Raw genomic sequence first — 19,292 nt, forward strand, 5'->3', positions numbered from 1 at the left:
TCTTTTTGAGAAGAGCATTTAGGCTACAAAACAAAGATAATGTTTACTGAATTCAGTTCCTAATCCCTTAACTTCGCTTTATTCTGAACGAAGTTGGCATGCAACATTTCTGTCTTATTGTAGTAACTTTTCATAAGACTTTTAATTATTATCATAATAACTAAATCCCACCTTGCAGAGGTACAGCTGCTATATAAAAGGAAGACAATACAAGCTCCAGTGCTTTTTCTACTTGACAACTAAAGTACATGGTACAGTGGTTATAATTACAGTCTGGAAGAAATGTTAGATGAAGAATTAGAGCCACATATCCCTAAAATGTCAGGCCTAGCAAATCAACAGATATTTCCCAGGTATTGTTGAGACTAGGTTTAACCATGACAATATCAGATAGTAGTGCCAAAATTTATCCTTCTTCTGTTAGTAATTCTCAATAAATATCTCATGATACATGATGATATGTATTGCAAAACACATATTATTCCATTATTATGCCATTCATAGTATTATTCCATTCTTTCTTTACAGAATACAGAACTCTGAAATGTAAGAAAAATAACAAAAGGTGTGAAAAGTCTCTGAGATCAATAATTTTGTAAATAGTAATATGAGGGTTAAAAGAGCCAATAAACAATATTGCTTGAGAAGTGTAACTTTTTCAGTGGTTTACATTAAGTCTGCAAAGTGACTCGCCAAAATCTGGCATAAATAAAATCGATTATAGGTTGTTTCTTTGTGGCATGGATCACAGACTTATGTCATTGGTAGCCTTTTTCATGCTAGTGTGCTACCATGATAAAAAGAAAATACAGGCCAAAAAGAATAAGAGTAAAGAATGAACATTCATTTTCTGAAGAAGTGGTGTTAGTATTTCCAGATAATTTTGTTTAAAAAGATTAAGAAAAGTAATAGGTACTAAGCCATTAACCTTTCATTTCAACAAGAACTTCTGTTTAGTCCACAGGAATGTTTTGCATATGCTTCCACTGACTTACCTGGCATAAAGAAAAGTATAAAAAAAGTAGGAAGTCATATTTTAGTTTGTATTGTGTAAGTCTTTTACATTCTCAGGTGACAGGGGAGCATGAAATCTGTCAGCAGAGTTCCAGAAGAATATACACTTCCAAATTCGTTGAGAATTGAACCTGAAAATGTGAGATCCTTTCAGATGCCACAAAGAAAAAGTGAGAACACAGAATTGCCTGTTGTCTGTGTCTCTAAACAGGAGAGGCATGGATTTGACAGATGGACCACTCGATGGATAAGGAATTGGCTGGAGGTCAATGGTCCAAGTGGAGACCAGTGACAAGTGGCATTCATCAGGGCTAGGTACTGGGACTGGCACTGTTAAACATCCTTGTTGGTGACACAGGCAGTGGGACTGAGCACACCCTCCACAAGTCTGCTGATGACACTCAGCTCTGTGGTGCACTTGACATGCTGGAGGGAAGGGATGCCCTCCAGAGGGATCTTGACAGGCTTGAGCAGTGGGCCTGTGCAAAACTCATGAAGTTCCACAAGGCCAAATGCAAGGTCCCGCACCTGGGTTGAGCAATCCAAAGCACAATTACAGGCCAGGTAGAGAATGGATTGAGAGCAGCCCTGAAGAGAAAGACTTGGAGGTGTTGATGGTTGAGAAGCTCAACATGACCCAGCCATGTGTGCTTGCAGCCCAGAAAGCCAACCATACCCTGGGCTGCATCAGAAGAAGCATGAAGGTTAAGGGAGGTGATCCTCCCACTCTGCTCTCGTAAGACACCTGGAGTGAATTTGTTTAGTAAAGCCACACTAGGGGAAGCAAAAATCTACATTAAAAGAAAGCGTGGTGTGTAAAACCTGTATCAAAAGAACTTTTAGCTCTTTTATTTTTATTCTAGGTTCTACTTTTTATTGTAAGTAGGTAGAACATGCAGCTAAAGTCAATGTTCTGTTTTTCACATCTAAATGAATAAAAAGATGACATTGCAAAGTAACACAGAAAGTTGGGTTTTTTTGTTTTTTTTTTATGAAGTTTCACATTAGTTTGTGTGAATGGTATATACTGGGACTAGTCATTTATCTTTTTTCTCCATTCCACTAATTACAGTGACAATAAAAATACTCTTGGAAGCTTCAGTATCCTGTTTATCCACTCTTGAAAGTAAGCCTTAGCTTTTGAATTACTCGGGCATATGTGAAAATATTAACCTGCCTTCTCACACTTTTCTATTCTTCTTTGATTACTCAGAATCCTCTAATTGTTCAAAAAAAGCACATTTGCAGTGTAACGTAATTTTTTTTTTTACTGTCTTGTCTGTAATTCCCAGTTGTGGAACTGATAAACTTGTATGGATAAATACAGTTCATGGAAATGTACAGTATATAGATACATATATACTCAGAAATTTAGATACTGGAAGAAAAGTATTCAACCTAGTTCCAGTAGATATCAAACCAGACATATTTAAGGGGAAAGAAATTAAAATCTAAATTTACAGCTCAGTGAAAAGCAACCATATGTATAATGGATAAATTTAGAGTACCCAATTAAGATTCTTAAATGTTTTATATTTACCCAAAATGAAGATCTCAGTGGGTCTAGGGCAGTTTCTTGTTCCAAAAGGAAGCATACCAGTGCGTATTGGCTAGCTTAAGTGGCACATTGGCACTAGCACAAACACTTCACTTGTTTGATGCGCAGGTTGCATAGCATGTTAAACCAGATTTTTCTGGTCTTAAAGGTCCTCATATGAATTGTCTGGCTGTTCACTGGGGGCAAGGTTAAAGAGAGATAGTGCTTGTCAACTTGTGAATTACTTTGACCGTGTACATCAGTTTATCCCCTGATAGCAACTGAAGAATCTTTAGGATGACACCATCACTAGAAAATAATAATCACAACTGCTGTTCATGCTTTGATATTCAACTGAAAGGCACTACAGCATTTACCATCTGTCCAGAGTTACACAAGACCAGGAGAGTTTATTGCTGTTTTAGAACCTGGGAAGCTTCAGGCATAGACGACTCAAAAAAGAAGCCACAACAGCCCAAAGAGATTTGCAACAAATTTGAGAGATTAAAATAAAATGTGTCCCCATAATACAATCATGTAGCTCATAGCTGATTTTAACATTAATTATCTCACTGTATTGTGGATTTTTCACAATTCTAAAAGAAGTGGCTAGTGGCTGTGGGGTGATGAGAAGAAATGGTGAGTCACGGCATCATAGTCCTTTTCCAACTTCTTTCATGAGAAGAGATACCCACTCAGTTTAGAACATCTTTCTCAGTCTCTTCATGCAGCTTTGTTAACAACGTGTGAAGGCAGCAACCAGTCAGGCAACCACCTTCTTTTGCTCTCCCTTCCCCCTTCCACTAACCCTTCTAGCTGCACAGGCTTTCCACTTCCCACTGGTGCTGGCTTTAAGGGAACTACCACAGGAAAATAAAAAAGTCATTTGTGCCTACTGTTTTGTTGGGTTTTTTTTATCTATTCTATCATCTTTAATTGATTTTTTTTTTTCCTGAGAACAGAACAAATTAATCTGAAAGAAATGGCCCAGTAAAACTAGGCTAAGGAGAAGTATTATCTCCTAATGGTCCTTAATGTAGTATAGCTTAGTACTAATTACTCATTACCCAGGAGTCTGGACTGCATTCAGTGCACACACTAATTCCCATTACTTGTGTGCTCGGAAGGCACAACACTAGAGGCATTAAGAATTAAAGATATTTTTTCTCTTCTCATTTTCTCTGTTCATGGACTTAGAAAAGGACCAATAGGGTTAATGAGTTACAAGCCATTGGAAATAATCACAGCATTTCTTCTGCATTTCCTCTTCTTCCAAGCTGATTTTGGAATGCTAACCACAAGCATTAGAATCCAGGCATTACTTTAACTTACCATTTTATTCTGCAAAATGATAAGTGCACCTCAGATATGGCTGTGTTTCTGATTGAATTTTTAAGAATATAAATTTCAGATGGTCATTTTCTGACAAGCATATAAAGAACCTTACTTTGAAGACTTTAATCTGTGTTAAATAGGGATAAAGTTAGGCTAATGAACTTAGAAGTTACTAATAATTTACTAAGAAGCTGATGTGGCAGACCTGCAAATAAGGAAACTGCAGAAGCCTCCAGTCCTTAAACACGGGATGCTGAAAAATTATCAAATCCGTAGTTAACATTAAACCCAGCACTCACTCAATATAAAATTTAATGCTTGATTTACAGATTGATTATATATCAAAGCTAAAAGAATGAAGGCATGAATTTATAAATATCCTTGTAAAGGAACTGAAAGATCAGTTGGCAGTTTGGCAGTGCTACTGTTACTAGAAAACCCAGTTTCTGAGAGTTTTACAAGGACCTCATGATAATGAGTAACTAGAGAATCAAAGTAGTACATAGAATTCTGTGTAAATGAACATTAAAATTGTGGAAAAGCTCTTAAATATTTAGATACAATACTAGACCATGAGCTAAATATTTCCATTTAGGAATAAGAACTAGAGTATTTCAATGGAAACGTACAGTGCTAAGCAGGGACCAGCAAATGGAATCACAAAAAATGAACAGAAGATAAACCAGAAAATGGCATTCCACAACTGTAGAAAATGCGTGTTTGCATCTTGGGTACTGTTTGCATTACTGCTTCCCTAGACAAGGATGGCAAGGGTAGTCAGAGAGACAGACTGGCTTCAGTGTGAGGAGTGGCTAAAGGGATTACAGCATTTAGCCTGGAAAAAATGGTTACAAAAAGAAAGTGAGAAAAGCCTGTAGAATCGTAAGGGACATGAAAAAGCTAAGCAACGCTAAGCAGAGATTTTAAACTGCTTTTTCATAAACCAGAAAGAACCTATATGTTATTAAGTTGATTCAGGACACATTTGTATAAAAGACAGCTGTGGAACTCTGACATGCTACACTGTGGATGCTAACATTTTTTGCAGATTGTGAAAGTAGCTGAACAAATTAATTGAAGAAAAAATTCCTCACCAGCTAACAAGGTAAAAACTGCCACCTCGAGGTTAGGATTCCTGCACTTTAGTTGCCAGAGGCTGTATTGGGAAAGTATCACAACTGCTTGTCATGTTGTTATACCTGTCTCTGATACCTGCTATTGTCTACTATCATAGACAGAGCCCATGGATAGAATAATGTTTTTGCTGATCTAGGTTGATCCTTTTTATTATCCCTTCTTTTATCTTAAAAAACATCTGCTTTAACTGTCCATGAGCTTAGTCTTTTTTAGTCCATTGACATCTCTAGAGACAGATTTTTTTCCCAAAAATTAGCAGCAAAAGCACAAAATTTAAACAAGTCTCTTCCCAGCAGCACATGAACAATTTTAATGATTACTTTGCTATATACCATAAATTTTTATATATTTATGTATTAATAATCACATAGATCTCAACCAAGGTGGCTCCAATTCTAGCTCACAAACAGAAATGTGTGATTTCAATCTGAAGCTTTTGAAATACATGGATTCAGTTCCTGGTTTCCTAGGGGGCCCAGTGATATTTAGTAGTATTTAAAGGAGTGAAGGGTACTTTTCACAGCTGACATTTGGCCTTTGAGTATAGGAAGCTAATCTCTCTATGAACACTTTTGGGTTGATGAAATTATTTGTCAGGCAGAGCTTTAATTTACTTGCTCTTACAATGTGTCTAACCAATACAGCAGATTTATAGCATGGTATGCCCCATAGTCCTGCTTCCCAGGTCATCTTAATAAGGAAAGCTTCTGGAAAGTGTTTGCACTCCTGTCCTGCCTAAGTACCACAATTTTTGTCATTGGAAGTCAGTTGAAGTGGGGCCAGAGGAGACATGAACCTTTTGACCACAGTCTCCATGTATGTCTGTATGCACACCCAAGTCAGGTCGTCTAATGCCTCCCATGTCCCATATGTGTGTATATATAGCCTGACTTAATATGACTCCTCAAAGAAACTAAAGGGTTTTTTTGGGGCTATATTAAATGGCCTTAGAGCAGCATCCTAAGTCGATCAGCTAAGGTTGTTGTCAAAACAGATGTAATATGATAATCCCCTTCCTAGAGTCTGATCCAAAGCCTAAAAAAGAAAAGGGGAAAAAAGGGACTTTAGGCCCAAGAGAAATTATTTTTTCAGCATTACGGTGTTTTCCAGGCTGATAACATGAAGGAAAAGGAAGATGGGGACAACATTCTTCACGAGTCAGAATAAATTATTATTTACAGGCTGTTTTCTTATGAAGCCCTTCTCCAAATAGAGACCACTAAATCAAACGTAACATTTCGTTCACATTTTATGTAGAATCACCTGATTCCATTCCTGTGGTGTCTTTCCTGAAACTAGGCAAAGAATAGCTTACAGACCTCAAGGTGATTTAAGACCCATAAAAATGTAAAGAGCAGGAACTTCAGAACACGGGAGAAAATCCATTGATAAAGAAACCAGAAAACAGTCCCAGCCACAAAACCTCTTTATTTTCAGAGAGATGTAATTTGTTCATGTATTTTGCAACAAATATAGAATTCCTTTTCTGTCTTGTTGACAATTCTATAAGCTTAATTCTACATATCATTTGTAAAAAAAGTCCCATTTTTTGTATAGGAAGACATACAGTTAATCTTGCCTTCACTTTAAAAGCCCTTTCACTTAATTGTATTTAGAAACCCCATACTGAGCTGTGACTGAAATCTATGGGAGCTTTACCATTTACTTAAAGGAAAGCAGGATTAGGTCCTTATTGATTCAGTGTAATTAATATGTATGATGCTTCTGGAGCTAGTGCAGCTTCTTCAGACATGTTTTTATAGCTGACTGTAGGAATATAACAACAAAGATCTGCATTTCTTTGCATATCATTCAACAAGCATTAAGTCCGTCAATTTTTCCTTTTCCATTGTCAGATCTAAACAGAGATCTTTTGATATGAGATTACTGATGCTGACATTAGCTGATCATTTTAAAAAACAACCTCAACATCTTGAATGCACCTTTAAAAAAAGGAAAAAAGCACATGGCTTCAGTTCTGAATAGAGGAGTAATCATTCTGTTTTATCTGTAGGCCAGAATGCACAATTCCAACCTGCTTTCACGGAGGGGAATTTGGTGATGTGTGTTGCTGCCCTGAGGCAAATTTTCACATTCTGTACAGCTCTGACTATGAAGCGTACAAAAATATTTAGTTTTGCAGTGCCTTAGGGGGCTTACTTTAATGGGTTGGTTGGGAATGCTCTCTATTTCTTCATAAAAATAGACATGAGAAAAAAATGCATGAGTTTACAAACAGCTCTGGATCTCTTTTATTAAACGTTATGTTTACCATAGAAACATGGATTTCTACGGTGTGATAATTTTTTCAGGTTTGGATACTCATGATGCATCCAGTCATATGGTATATCTCCATATCACTCTTTTGTGCAATTTTTATTTATATTCATCTGTTATTAAAATAGTATACATGCAAACATAATAGTTTGATTCAGAATTATTAAAGATGACATTGATTTTACAAATTCTAAACCAGCTAGCTTTTGTTGGAGTATTTAATGCATTTTGTCCTGAAAATGGAACTATCTTGGACCTAAAAGGTTCATGAATATGTACACAGAATTTTCATCCTTCACAAACTTTGTAGCTCTTCTGGGATTGAACTGGAGGCAACTGAGGTGTGGTCTCCAAAACCTCTTGTGGTGCTTCATCCTTGCTGGTTACAACAGAGCTCTTGCAAGAAGGGGTTTTTGTTCTATTTTGCTACTCCCAAATCTGATTTGATGAAATTAAAGAAATATATGAAGTTTAAATATAATCCAGCTAAAATCAGGTAAATACAGCTTTTTACAGCACAAGTGGTGGTTAGTATGATCAGGGTGCTCAACACTATTATTTGTTATTATGGAAGCCAAGCCTTTATTGTGTCACTCATTATTTTATCAAAATAACTGCTGAAACAAACATAGACAGGTTTTTTTGAGTGTGATTTGGTAGTCATGTAGTGTCAAGGAATGCAGAATCACATCTAGTTCTATGATGAGCTGCAGATCCACTGTATCCTGCTAGGCTTTTATCTCACATTGATTCTAATCTAATAGGTTTTGCAGATAAATCAGCGAACCTATTTGATTTCAGATTGTGTTGTACTGAGGCCCTGACCATGGTGACTTTTACCAGGCAGAAATTCCAGTGTCACTGCATCACCCAACAGACCATACAAGATGCCTGCAAGCAAAGAGGGATTTGATTCCTCACACTTTTCATTAAAACTTACTCTGATAATATTGACTATAGTTATTAGCTAAACTTCTGAGTAGTATGAACAGGTGGTGTCCTCAATATGTTCCAAATAGATTCCAACACACCACGGACCAGCCTGCAATACTCTCACCCACACTGAGAGCACATTTATTTCTACACATACTCTTTATCCACTGGAATTTCTTGTTGAGTGACACGCCATAGTGTTTCATAGCCTAAGTGTACAATGGCTTGGCCTATATGAGGTGCTGGCATTTGGCTTTTGGGCTAGCTCTGTGAATAATACCTTTTCCTGCTGTATTCCCCTAAATTTTTCATTATCCCTTTTTTCCTATGAGTAGATGAAAATAAGGATCCCTGCACAGGTATATAATGGCTTCTTATAGGCTAAGCAACCCTGAACACCTATCATTTAAGGGCTGATGTATATGCTACCCTTTTATAGGTATATTCCACTTACCACTGTGGAGTGCTTCTAACTTTGCATTCTTGGGTGTGTGTGTATGTCCTTTTCTTTTTCTTTCTTTTTTTTTTTTTTCTTTTGAAATATTTCCTTGAACTCTCTTCTTCCAGAGAGCATTTGTGTAATTTTCAATTTCACTTTTGCAGTTTCTCAGGCTCACATTCTATATTTTCTTTAGATGTAAAGGAATAATAGTAGGTTGTTAGTAGTGTATTGTTTCAGGATTATTAATATGTATGATGCTTTTTCTTACCTTTCTTTTTCACTTCCCTGAAATTTATTTTTGTAGTTACTTTCTGGCAGGCAAAAAAAGGGATGGCGCTGTTTTCAAATCTTTGGAGTAGAAGCAGAGAGTGGGGGAGAATATTAATGTGGAAAATTCAAGTGTAGAATCACAAAATCTGAAAGAGAAAAGAGAAATAATATGAGAAAAAATATTAAATGTCTGTTGATCCTTTCTAGTGATACTGGAATAAAATATGAAACATACAAGGGAATTTGAGAAACTGAACTATGAAAGATGGTACTAAGTAAATGTTAGGGGAAAATGACTTGTAATTTTGAGACTGGAGAAAACTTCAGAATACAGCATTATGAGATGGAGAACATAATCCTGAAAGTACAACTTTTCTCCTCTGAGAAAATGAAGATTAAGGAAATGGCATAGCTAAGATGGGGAAGTATGGTGAATCTGTCTCATCAACAGAAGGATTACGAGGCTAACAGGTAGACTTCAATTTCCCATGACAGGGACTAGAACACATTATGAAGTAACATATTCTGAGCTGAGGAAGATATATTACAGGGACAGGTAAAATTTAGACTGTGATCTTAACCTTACTTGCTGTGGTTACAAAAAACTTCAAAACATTTTTTTCTGTACAGATAAAATGGATGTAAAGCAGGGACCTAAGTCTGAAAATGATGTGATAGGATTAGATACACTGAAATGGAACCATTAGACGAATAGAACAAAATATGATACAATTTGTACTGGCTTTATAAGTTAAAGCATAGACTGATTAATTTCCACTTGTGCAAAATAAACTTTGGTGTTAGGAATCAGCAGCTAAGTGACAGTAAGGTTGCATTCCTGAATCTAAAAGTAAAGATCGACAAAACACTGAGTTCCGAAACTTTGAGACATGGAAAAAAAGTTAGTAGTCTGAAGTGTCCTATAAATAACCAGGATAAAAAGCTGGAGTAATACAAATCAATGAACCTTTGTTAATATTATACTTCTAGCAGAAATGTTAAAACCAAATATTGACAGTCAAAACCACTGCTGATATAAGTGGAAAAGTACTAAATAATTTTTTTAAAAAGGAATTAGTTAAAAGTATTTACAGCTAGTGCAGTCTAGACTTTAACAATATTCTAGAAATTCATTTAGTTAAAAATGAAAGGTTTCCATCAAAGAGTAGGAGGTGTTTGTAGAGATCTTTGGAGTCAGTTGCATATTCTGGTTTGTATGTTTGTCACGAGGCTAATATCAGGATAGACCTAAGAGCTGTGCTGTGCTCTCTGCCAGCATGTGAGCTGGCATTCAAACTTTGTAATGACTGGCTGTGGTGGGCTGGCCCCAGCCAGCAACTAAGCACCCCCCAGCTGCTTGCTTAGTCCCCCCCACAGATGATGAGTGAGAATAAGAAGAGCAAACTTGAGAAAAGCTCAAGTTGAGCTAAAGACAGTTTAATAAGTGAAAGAAAGAGAGAGGAGAAAGGAGGAGAGTGATGCAAAGGCAATCACTCATCATGTCCCACAAGCAGATCAATGCTCAGCTTGTCTCTGAGCAATGGTGCGTTTGGAAAAAACAACTCTCAAGATTTTTGCTTCTGAGAATAACGTTATATGGCTTGGAATATACCTTTGATCAATTTGGGTCAGCTGTCCTGACTGTGTCCCCTCCCAGTCTCTGTCCACTCCCACCCCAAGTGCTAAACAGAGAAAACTTTGAGGCAATTGCTCAGCAATAGCAAAAACATTGGTCTATATCAATGCTGTTTAGTCACAGATCCAAAACAGCATCATACAGCCTGCTGTGAAGAAAGTTAACCCCATCCCAGCCAGACCCACTACACTCTCTCATCACAGGAGCTATAGACTGTGAAATGTTTAATGGCAGTGGTGTTAATCTGGGCCACCCAAAGCATAGACACCAATGGAAGTTATTACCAGTGATAGTCACTATCATACAAAAGATATTCTCAAAATACTTCATGCTAATGGCAACTCTTAGGAGAAGTGGATACTAAAAGAGCTGTAAACACAGCTCTTCATGTGTCTTTAATATTCTGCTCAAATTTCATTTTGTCCCTTTCATCCTTTCTTCCTTGGAAGGTAGGCCTTGCCGACATAAGTAGTCTTACGTGCTACATGATGGAAAATAAGGGATTACCATTGAAGATCTAACCAATCTTCCAGAAATCCCTATCCCTGACTGCCTACTCCTTCCTGCTGATGGAACTTACTGCTCCCCTAGGAGGGCAGACAGAACAAAGTGCCTGCTTGTGCCTTAGCCACAGGTTGCAGAATCTGTCATCTATCTTAAAACCATCTCTGCATGTCACTTAAGTTAAGCTGCAGAATGCTGTATCGACACACCTGAAGCACAAGCACAAAACCTTTACAGCTGACTATTGCAGAGGGAATAATTTTTAAGAGAAGGAGCCAGAGACTCCTTGGACTGACACCTTAGGTTTCACAAGTGCTTTTCTGTCTGTGCCCCTATATAATACATTAGAGTAATCCATAAGTTATCCTCACTTTCTGGGTGATCAAAATGGTTTGGAAAGCATGATGGGCTGTTTAATACAATTTTCAATTCCTATAACATTTACTAATTTTTAAAACAAATGATGCATCTCATAGCTTTGCATCTCTTCATTCATCAACTGAATGATTAAAGTTCATGTCAATTCTACTATGGTAAACAGGCAAATCAGATCTTTACCTATACTGGAACAAACAAGACAACTGTCCTTGCCTGAAGGGACAATGTCATTGCCTTGAGCTTATATCTATCATTACCATCAGTTAATTAGAATGAAGAAAAGCTTTAAATTCCCTCACTCTGATTTATCATTCAGAACTTCTTCAAGCATTACTACAACTGTCAATCATTTCAGTCCTTCAAAAATGTTTATAAAAACTATCATAAGGGTTTTTTTCTGTAGGATTAAACAGCAGGAGGTAGCAAGTACCTTCTTTTTGTGGACATTTGAGTTTTACCTCAAAAATGCTTTCTCAAACTCTTCCTAATCTCATTTCCTCTGTTGAAATAACGTCATTTTTTCATGATGCTTCTCCTGGAGAGGCAGTACTCTGCTATTTCACTTACAGATATTCCTAAAAAGTACTGATAAACAAAGAAGTAAAACCATAACAATACTTTACCAAAACCAATTATTTTAAAAGTATATAATAAAACAGTTATGTCATTTAATGTAATAAAGTATTTACTTCTGATATTATTTGTCAAAATGAACAGAACTCAAAATTCTTGATCCTTGAAGTCTTAAAACCATGACTTTGAGTCAACAAAGTCCAAAAAGCAAAGGTGAGAGGTTTCTCCAATCACAAAAGAAAACAGTGGGCTTTCACTGGCATTTTTTCACTTCCTTTGATTTGTTGTGGATAAATATTTTCTTTCTTTGGGGATGTGAAAGAAAGCTGCTGAAATTATAGTATGTGATGTGAAACTATGGGTGAGTGAAACAGCAACCAGCTGTGGAAATGCTAGCTGCTGGGAAAAGGCAGTTACCATACAAAATTAATTCCCATTCTACACAGGCCAAAAATCACCTCTGGAAATTATATCCTCTGTGTAAACTCTGTGGGTGTTCACATATACACATAAAATTCAGCAAACAAGAGGCTTGCTTATAAATGCCAAATCATTCTACTGTAACCTTGGTTCTTTATAAATACATGCTTGATTATAATCCTGGAGTGGATTGCTAAGAGCAGAGAACACTGAAAGCTGTTTTGAGCAACCTTTAGCTTCTATTTGTAGTGTTCCAAAAATGAAATGTCATACACATCAACATCAAACAAAGCACTTCAACAGGAACCCACTTTGCCACAAAATCCACCATAACAATCTCTCTGATTTTTTTAATATTTTATTTCCACTCAAAAAATGTGGAATAACTACTTTTACAATAGTAGTGTTAACAATGATGTCTTTAGATTCAGAGAATGAACAAGCTGTATAGAGTTAGCAGTATCCTTTGCTAGACCCATGGTTGAAGCTGGAAGGAAAAAGACAATGTTTCAGGCACATAAACCCTCCAGATGTAGGTCAGGCGTAGAAGCAATATAGTTCAAGCTAAGTATAGGCTGGGAATAGTTACTCTCAATTTAACTTAGTTATGTAAATAAGACAATCCAAGAAGAAAAATAGGTGTGTGGTATCTACGAGATGGAAGGGGAAAGGAAAGAAGCTATTTCTGGATCACTGTGAAAGAGACACAGGCACACATCATTACCTTCTACAGCTGGAAGCAGCACAAATAAAAAGGTGCCATGAAACCAGTGTTTATGCTAAATCAAATATTTATGGTGTCCAGTGGAATAAAGAACTATAGCTCATAGCCTCTTCTGAGGTTTAAGTTGTTTTGAGTTTACTGTTCTTCCTTGGATACCAGTACTGAGAGGTCAGGGATGGTGTGGTTGTTTACTGGAAAGTGTTTCCCCTACTGCTAACCAGGTGTTTCTGTCCCTTGTTGTCCATCTGTTTGTTTATTCTGCTTTGCAGGAGTTGTTTGGTTTCATCCACTTGAAATATTTGATGCATCAGGTGGAAGGATTTCTAAAATGTGAAAACAGAGACTCTGATATCTCTTTTGGAGTTAGAGTGGACACCCTAATGGTACTGGATATGTGTTGAGCTAAACCAAGATAAAGAATTTTAACTTTCCTTCAACTGTATGAAATTCAAAATAAAAGGCATAAATTATCCTAGTTCCAGAATCTCCCACTCTTTCTGGGAAGTAGAGCTACTTATTATTATGTATTTCTGCAAACAAAGGTGACAGACTCTGCATACCTGTTTTCATTTCAGTTATGTGGTATTTTGCTAATAGTGCAATATTGTATATCCAGCCTGAATTTGCCTTGACTTTTTCTCCATTACTTGGTCTATAAAATTAAAATTTGAGGAAAATTCTTAATATTTACTAAGCAGTAAATCCAAAGGAGACAGGTTTATGATCACTGGTGTTAGGCTTAAACCATTTCTATAATGGGTTTATTCCTCATCAGGAATGCCACAATCAGCAATTTTTCAAAAGCTCAATTAGAATAAATGATCTTATAATTCTACCATCTATAAATACTAAAAAATAAAGAACTAGCTGCACATGAACTTTCTGATTGCTGTGCTAAGCCAAATAAGTGCCATTTTCACTTTCAGGAACAGATTTCATTCTGACTATTGAACAGTCATATCAATACTATAAAGAAAATAACAGAGATGTGTGAAAGATTATTTAAATGCAGTAAAACAGGACTTGTGCACTGAAGTAAAGAAGAGAAAGCATGAAGGAGACATATTTCCTAAAAATGAACACTACCTAATCATATTTACCTAACAGTTAAATCAATGTAGCAATTGAACTTCTTTCCAACAGAAGAAAAAAGGATGCCTAAAACAGAAGTATTGCAAAGTAGAACCTTGGGAGATTTTAGAATAGAATAGAATAGAATAGAATAGAATAGAATAGAATAGAATAATTTCAGTTGGAAGGAACCTACAACAATCTGGTGCAACTGCGTGACCACTTCAGGGCTGCCCAAAAGTTAAAGTGTGTTATTAAGGGCTCTTAATGCCTCTTAATGCTGACAGGCTTGGGGCATCCATCACCTATCTAGGAAGCCTGTTGCAGTTTGACCAACCTCTCAGTAAAGAAATGTTTCCTAATATCTGGTCTGATCCTCCCTTCACACACCTTTGAAGCATTCCCATGCGTCCTATCACTGGATACCAGGGAGAGGAGATCAGCACTTCCCTCTCCACTTTCTCTCCTCAGGAAGCTGTAGAGAGCAGTAAGGACCCTCCTTTCTTCCAAAACAGACAAACCCAGAGTCCTCAGCTGCTCCCCACATAACATTCCTTCCAACCCTTTAACCAGATTTGTTGCCCTCCTCTGGACACAGTCAAGGACTATCACATCCTTCTTAAACTGGGTGCTCAGAACTGTACACAGTACTCAAGGTGAGGCCGCACTAATGCTCATTATAGTGGGATAATTACCTCCTTTGACTGGCTAGTTATACTGTGTTTGATGCACCCCAGAATGTGGTTTGCCCTCTTGGCTGCCAGGGCACACTGCTGACCCATACTAGGCTTGCTGTCAACCAGCACCCCCAGATCCTGCTCTGCAGGACTGCTCTCCAGCCGCTCCTCTCCCATCTTATACTTGTGCCTGGCCTTACTCCATCCTAGGTGCAGAATCTGTCATTTGGTCTTTTAAAATTTCATTCCAGCAATCATCTCCCAATGCTCCAATCTATCTGGATTCTTCTGCAAGGCAACTTGACCCTTAAGAGAGGCAATAGCAAATCACAATTCGGCATCATCAGCAAATTTTCTAGCAGTGCATTCAACTCCTGTATCCAGATCATTGATGAATATATTGAACAGAACTGGCCCTAGAATTGAGGCCTGAGCAACATTGCTGGTGACTGGTTTCGAGTTAGATGTAGTCCCATTCAATACAACCCTTTGAGCTCTGCCCTTCAGGCATTTCTTTGCCTGGCACACCCTAAACTGACTCATCCCACAGCTGGACAACTTATCCAGAAAGGTGCTGTGAGGGACAGTATCAAAAGTCTTACTAAAATCCAGAAAAACTACATCCACTGCCTCCCCTTCATCCACTAGGCCTGTCACCTTATCGTAGAAGGATAAAAAAATAATTAAACAGAACTTTCCCTTTGTGAACCCATGTTGACTGTGCCTAATGATTGCATTGTCCTTTAAATACCTTTCAGTAGCACCCAGCATGATCTTCTCCGCCGTATTTTGAGGAGCTGAGGTTAGACTAACAGGACTGTAGTTTTCTGCGTCTTCCCAGGAACTTTTTCCAAGGCTATATAGGGACAGGAGAAGGAATAATGGTTTTGAGAGGAAAGAGGGTAGATTTAGGTTAGACATTAGGAAGAAATTCTTTACTGTGAGGGTGGTGAGGCACTGGAACACTTGCTCAGAGAAGCTGTGGATGCCCCATCCCTGGCAGTGTTCAAGGCTAGGTTGGATGAGGCTTTGTGCAACCTGGTCCCCATGGCAGGGGGGGTGGACATAGATTATCTTTAAGGTCCCTTCCAACCCAAACCATTTTATGATTCCCTCATGCCCTTCTTGTAAATTGGAATAACATTGGCTAGCTTCCAGTCAGCAGGGACATCCCCAGATTCCCAAGATGTTTGGTAGATAATTGAGAGGGGTGCTGCCATAACATCTACTAACTCCTTCAGTAGTCTGGGATGAATCTCATCAAGTCCTATAGACTTATGAATATTCATATAATACAGCTGGTTCCTTATAATTTAAGTGTCCACAAATGGAAAGTCAAAGTTCTTGCAGTTGTGATTCTTCAGCTCAGAGCACGGGGCAGCCCATGGTCTAACAATATTAAATGCTAAGGCAATAAATACATTGAATATCTCTTTTTCATAATCCTATTTGTCAAGTGACTATCTTTGTCAAGTATGTGTCCAATATTTTCCTTTGACCTTACTATTAACATATTTTAAAAAGCCTATTTTATTTTCTAACACAACATTGCACTGGATAATTCCACTGTTTTGTGAAACAAAATGCTATGTGACCCAGGAGGTTTTGTACTAAGCCTTCATTAATTTTTCTTGCATTAAATAAACATGAGGGGTGAGATTCAGCTCACCTAAATGCAAATGTCTACAACTGAGCTTAGGTCAATTTTGTACTCAGCAGATAGCAATACGTGTTTTCAGGGTGAGATTCATTTGAGTTATTTTAGTTGCCTATTTCAAAAAAAGATGAAATGTGCCCTAAAAGTGTCCATTTTTTCCACCAGCTATGAATGGAGGATAGGATGAGTCACTTGGTTGAAGAGGTCTATAGTATCCACAGCAAGAAAAAAATGAATCCCAGACACTAAATCTTTCTGGCCCAGAATTAGACCCTCTACTTCCACCTCTGGAAAAACTTTCCTAGAAAAGCTGTCAGACTTGGAAGTAAGTGCAAGGACAGATATGGAATTAGACCCTTCCTGACTGCCTTGCTTGGATCCATTTTACCTGAGTTTTTTTCTAAAGTGAATTCACAGAAATATTTTCATGAGCCAAGTTCTCAAGATGTTTGATGTAGTCAGGGCTCTCGTCATAAGGATGACATTCCTAGAAGCACGTCCTGATGCTTCATGCTGAACAGCATCTTACTCCTCAATTGTTCCATTATACTAAGTACGTGCATTCATAAAGTGAGAAGCAAATTAAAATAAGTTAAGTGGCACCATTTGGCTCTTGCTACTTATATTCCTTTATGATGTGAAAGAAATCAAACTCATTTTCAGTAGTGCTCCAAAGTGTCAAATACCTCTGTTATAGCAAGATGTTTATGTAATATTTGGGTTTCCTTAAATGATCCAACATAAATTTTATAAATTATTAATTTGCTGTAAAAATAATTTGTATACTTTCATGACATTTCTTGTTGAAAGTGTCATGCAGGCAAAGGTCAGCTTCCAAACATTGCCAATAGAAATCACTTCAAAAGAAATTTACAACAATAACTATGATTTTTTATTATATCTAAAATGTCATGGTGGCACATAAGAAACCTGCCCTAGCAATTCCATTGTGTAAATCCACTAATGCCTGCACCTTTTCTTACATTTTCATTATCAAATACAAATTTCACACAGGAATAAATGTTGGCTAGTAAATTTTTGAATGTCATAAACATATTCATGAGTTCTACTCTAAATATTTTAGTACATCATAAAGGGAATAGATACATCTCTTATCCATAAAATACAGATTTATGTCCCAGCAAACCCCCAGTTTTATAACTCTACTAATACTATAAGCTACTTTAAATCCAAGCTCAACTACGATACATAATAAATTGTTAGTTATGCTATTAGGTCATGCCAGCTGCAACACAGTGTTAAGACCCAATAAGAGATGACTGTAATTAGTGTAATTTAAACACATTAGCTAAAACCTGCAATAAATATTTTAAAAGTTATGCACTTGTCATTTTTAACTGAAATAGCACAAATACACCAGATACGTGTGTTTGTATTGACAATTGCACAGAATTTTAGATTTTAGATCTTTTAACTTTCCTAGGAGTGCACGTATGACAGTCATAAATAATTCTTTTACAAAGTCAGCCCTGAACTTCAGTGATTAAATTAAATTCCCTGTGGAGACCCACTATACACATACCTTAAGCCTGACTTAAGGGCAGTCTGCAAGTGCAGATAAGCAAATGAACGTATACATCATTTCTGAAGAGGATTCATAGGCTAGTCTTTAACAATTATATGAGATGATTAACAGGCTACCAAGCAGTCTGGACAGAATGTACCACATGGATATAGTCACTGGTATCCTGCCAAAAGTTCATACACTAAAGGAAGTCCCATTAGCAGAGAGAAATGAAATAAAACCTGAACTTCTCCAGATGGTTAAAAAGATCATGTTGAATAAATTCAGAGACCAGCTGACTGGTCTCACTGTATGGCTACTGTTGTAAAACTAAATTGTCTTGAAGATTAAAATAAAATCATCAAACATGGTCTCAGTTAAAAGGTCACATCATGCTTCAGAATACAGATTATCTTCAGCATTTTTATATGAATTAAGAGTTCCAGCAATCTCAGTCCTGCAGAAAAAACCCAAAGTACCTTATCTGCAGGAACACCAGTAAGACTCTGGATATCTTTTTTTTCTTTTTTTTTTTTAGTCTATTTTATAATTTAATTCAACTTCATTTAATCTCATCACAGTTAGATTTTATTTATTTTATTTATATGCTGGTCATCTGGAGTGGATTAGGATTCTAACAGTTAATGTCTGCTGACTATAATCAGAAAACCATAGACTGTTGTTACATTTATATCATTTGGAGACATTCCCTTGTGATGTCAGTACAAATGATTTATTTGGACATTGACAGAACTCTGCTAAGTCCAAGGACCAGTTCTTTCTCCTTGGTAAGGTGAAGCACTAACGTAAAGTTTCTGACCTTGTGCACCAGGCAACTGGAGGATGCACTGAAATGCCTCTGTCAGGGCAAAATGTCTAAGAAATGGGTCAGCAATGGCCAAACAGTTGATTCTCATTGTGTCATCTTTTAGCTTGCATGAAGTGGACACTTCTGGTTGCTTGTGGAGAGCTGCTGTGGGGATGACACTAAGTAACTCTGAAAGACATTGAGAGACCTACTAAATACCTCAGAGTCAGAGAATGATCAGATATTGAATCTGGACATATCTGTTTTAACTTCTCATAAATCTCAGCAAAGCTCACAGGTATAAAAGGGTGAAGAGACCTTACTTTTATTTACAGGATACTCTAGATTTATGATGAGATGGACCACAGCTACAA

The sequence above is a fragment of the Falco rusticolus genome, chromosome 5 (genome assembly GCF_015220075.1).
Source record: "Falco rusticolus isolate bFalRus1 chromosome 5, bFalRus1.pri, whole genome shotgun sequence".
Classification (NCBI taxonomy): domain Eukaryota; kingdom Metazoa; phylum Chordata; class Aves; order Falconiformes; family Falconidae; genus Falco; species Falco rusticolus.